The following is a 4340-nucleotide window of genomic DNA, read 5'->3' as shown; positions in this document are numbered from 1 at the left end:
CCTTTGCTGTTGTGATCTGTATGATGTGAAGATTTTTTTGAGTGGAAACAATAAAGGCATTTCTAATTTTACCTGATCCGGAGTGCGGCTATCCAGAGTTTTTCTGTTCCTCTACATTAAGAAGGTTTCGGCAATAGAGGTAGTTTCTGGTGAGGTAGATTGGTTGTTTTGTAGGTCATACAATAATTGGTAGCTGTCTTTAAAGTCATTAGCAATATCTTGAGGATTTACCAGTGGTGGGACGTTGTATATTGGACATTCTTTGTTTAGTTTGTTAGGGTTTCATTTTTCTAGCTAGCATGGTGCTTGCTTTATTACAATAGAAGTGTCCTTTGGTATGTTTCAGGTTTATTTCATATTGATACAATAGTAAGTATCTCACTCAGTTCCTATCTTCCCTTATGGAAGAGGATAATTGAGCAGTAAAGTTGGTTTTGTTTTGTTCCTCTTCGAGTCCAACTGAATTGAGCATTTTATCAATCTGCCGGGTCATTTGCATCTTTACATAGGAGTTAAGTTTAATCAACATACCACACATATAAACTTTATAAGTATTCCAGAGTATAGAGCAGTCTAAATCAGATCAGTTGTTGAGCTCAAAGAATTGATGGGCTTCAACAATCTGTCGGATGATGATGAATGGGTTTGTGAGGAGAAAGGTGTTAAATCTCCATAGACGGGATGCAGATTTAGGGTGTTGATCCTAAATTTCTTTTTTTAATCAGATTTTATTTTTAAAAATACATTTACACTATTGAGACAAATCGACACACTTAGGGCAAAAACATGAATACGTAATATTTGAACCAGAGTAAAGGAAGGAAGTTCACTGCAAATACCACCAATGTCAATTGTAGTGGGATAACAAAATGACTTCTCCTGCAGAGTATCAAAAAAATAATTTTGGTATGGGAGTACTAGGGATAGTTGCTTATGCTAATCCTCTAGATAGTTCCCACCCAAAATAAGTGAAAATTGGACTATATCGGTACTTCCGAAGAAAAACAAATAACATTTAAAATATTATCTTATTTAATAAACATATATAAAAAAACAAAAAGGACAAACATCACCCTTTTTAAAATACAAAGAAATACATATCGCAATACAAGCGTCTTTGACAATTTCTCCACAAAATGGGGAGTTCAAATCAAGAGCGCGTGGGGGTCTCCTCTACTAGTTTCGCGGTATAAAGACCGCTTCCTCAGGAGGATATCTATACAAGACATAATAATTAATATTGAACAATTAATGAACAACAGCAAAATATCAAAGGAATTAATCATGAAATATTATAATTAATAATAAATCATTAAATTAGAAGAAAAGAGAGGGGAAAGGATCAGCTCACCCCGAATTCAGAAGGATGGGTTACAAACAACGAGATTCCCATATGTATTCCCCCCACAGCAGACATGGGGGATTGGCCAAACAGCCCTAGAGGAGGGAAGGAGAAAAAAAAAAAAAAAACTCCTAAAAAAAGAATTTATTTTTTATTTTTTGTACTTTTAGGTATATTTTTAGTGTGTATATATTTTCTCCTGCAGAGGAAGAGAATTTTTGGAGTGACCATTTGTGTGTTTTGAAAAGGTCTAATTTGAAGTGTTGTTAGCCCTTGTACACACGGTCAGAGATTCCGACGGAATGTGTCCGATCGGATCCGCTTTGTCGGATATTCCCACTGTGTGTGGTCTCCATCGGACTGTTTCCGTCTGAGTATTCGACGGACCAAGTTTTCCAACTTGCCCGTAAAATTTTTCGACAAAATGCTCCGATCGGACATACTCTGATCATGTGTAGAGAATTCCGATCGGACAAAGTGCCACGCATGCTCTGATCAAATTTCTACATCAAAGATATTGGCTACTAGCCTGAAAGTAGTCCCGTCATAACGAAGTAACGTCATCACCTTCTGAACGATCCGATTTTCGGACAACTTTGTCCGACCGTGTGTATGCAACAGTTTCGGACAAAATCCGTTGGACAAAATCCGTCGGACAAAATCCGACGGATTTGGTTGTCGGAATGTCTGACCGTGTGTACAAGGGCTTAGAGGATTAATCCTTAGTGACATCTCCAATGGTTTTGAGGTCTCCTCCTGTGAGATAATGCTGATTTTGGTAATGCAAAGAGAAAGTGGATTTGCTTAGTGTTTTGGAGTATAAGTATTCACCAATGTGTAAGTTACATTGTTTATTTTGCATGAGAATTTTTATAGCAACCAAAGGGGTCTGCAATATCTTGAATATGTTTAAAGGATACTGTCTCTTTAATGAGGACTTCCCTTTTTCTCTTGGTGGCATTAGCCATACAGGCAGACACGGGGAAAGAATTGGATTTTCAGGTATGGGTGTTTAGCAGATGCAAAGAGGAAAAAAGAGGAGAGAAATTTGGGACTTTGAATGAAGCACACGGCTATGAGGTGATACAATAATCAATATATAATATCATGTTTATTGGTACATATACACATGTTGAATCATAACAAAATACCATGAATACATAATGGTGCTCATTAGTAACACATAATTACATGTATATACTGTACATATATATCTTCTCACCACCGTGGACATGTATGTATTGTTCTAGAATTATTTCTGATGGGCATGTATCATGTGTTACTAATGAGAAACGTTATTTATTCACTGTATGTATGTTGATAGGATTCAACATGTGTATATGTATCCATGGATTTTTTACTCAAAGAATGCAGGAAATCAACCACGCCCCCCACTTTCCCCTGGGAGGGGGGCGGAGTAGAATAACGAACAAATGGTGGGTGTGGCTAAATTGTGTGGGAGGGTCTTAAAGGAGCATTAAAAAGAGCTTAGGAGTGCATGGTGTACAAAGTGCAGGGTTTGGGAGTGTGCGGAGTACAGAGTGCAGGATTTAGGAGTGCGCAGTGTGCAGGGTACAGAGCGCAGGGTTTCGGAGTGTGCGGAGTACAAAGTGCAGGGTTTAGCAGTGTGCAGAGTACAGAACGCAGGGTTTAGGAGTGTGCGGTGTACAGAGCGCAGGGTTTAGGAGTGTACGGTGTACAGACCGCAGGGTTTAGGAGTGTGCGGAGTACAAAGTGCAGGGTTTAGGAGTGTGCGGAGTTCAGCGAGCAGGGTTTAGGAGGGTGCGGAGTACAGAGTGCAGGGTTTAGAAGTGTACAGAGTGCACGGTTTAGGTGTGTGCGGTGTACAGAGTGCAGGGTTTAGGAGCATGCGGTGTACAGAGCGCAGGGTTTAGGAGTATGCGGTGTACAGAGCAGAGGGTTTAGGAGTGTGCAGAGTACAGAGCGCAGGGTTTAGGAGTGTGCAGTGTACAGAGCACAGGGTTTAGGAGTGTGCGGAATACAGAGCGCAGGGTTTAGATGTGTGCGGTATACAGAATGCAGGCTTTAGGAGTGTGCAGAGTACAAAGTGCAGGGTTTAGCAGTGTGCGGACTACAGAGCACAGGGTTCAGGAGTGTGCGGTATATAGAGCGCAGGGTTTAGGAGTGTGCAGTATACAGAATACAGGGTTTAGGAGTGTGCGGAGTACAAAGTGCAGGGTTCAGGAGTGTGCAGTATACAGAATACCGGGTTTAGGAGTGTGCGGAGTACAAAGTGCAGGGTTCAGGAGTGTGCGGAATACAGAGCGTAGGGTTTAGGAGTGTGCGGAGTACAGAGCGCAGGGTTCAGGAGTGTGCGGAGTACAGAGTACAGGATTTAGGAGTGTACAGTGTACAGAGTGCAGAGATCAGGAGTGCGCGGTGTACAGAATGCAGAGTTTAGGTGTGTGCGGTATACAGAGAGAAGGGGTTCGGAAAGTGCAGTGTACGAAGTGCAGGATATAATAGTACGTGTTGTGTATTGAAGTGCAGAAGTGTGTGGAAATCAGAAGAGTGTGGTGTAAAGAGTGCAGGTTCAGAAGTGTGCTACTTGCAGAGTGCATGCTATGTACAGAACTGTGCAGTCAGTCAAGGTTTTCTTACTTGCCACTTTAAAACAAAAATGACTCTTCCCCTCCCCCCCAAATTGCCTCCCACCTCCAAATCCTCACCCTAGACAGGACTGACATCTGTCTTCTAGAACAAGCCCCTGCGCCCCTACATCAATATAAAGCCTCTCCCCCAGCCATAGATCCTTTTGTTTCTCCTCCCCCCAATTCTCCTAACACTGACCTCCTATACAGCATGGACTCGGGCTGTTCTTTCCCCCAGGCTCCTCCTCATGTAGTCTGTCATAGGACACGTCAGAGCCGAGGAGGAGCCTAGGGAAAGCTTCCTTGGATCTGAGGTGACAAGCAGCAGATGGCAGGGGGAGATGATGTTGGTGCTAGCAATTGCAGTTCAGGCAACACATGATGGA

The sequence above is a fragment of the Lithobates pipiens genome, unplaced genomic scaffold, assembly GCF_037356315.1.
Source record: "Lithobates pipiens isolate NorthernLeopardFrog02 unplaced genomic scaffold, aLitPip1_a1.2 Scaffold_19, whole genome shotgun sequence".
Taxonomy (NCBI): domain Eukaryota; kingdom Metazoa; phylum Chordata; class Amphibia; order Anura; family Ranidae; genus Lithobates; species Lithobates pipiens.
The sequence above is the reverse complement of the archived record's forward strand: the minus strand, read 5'-3'. Positions refer to the sequence as shown.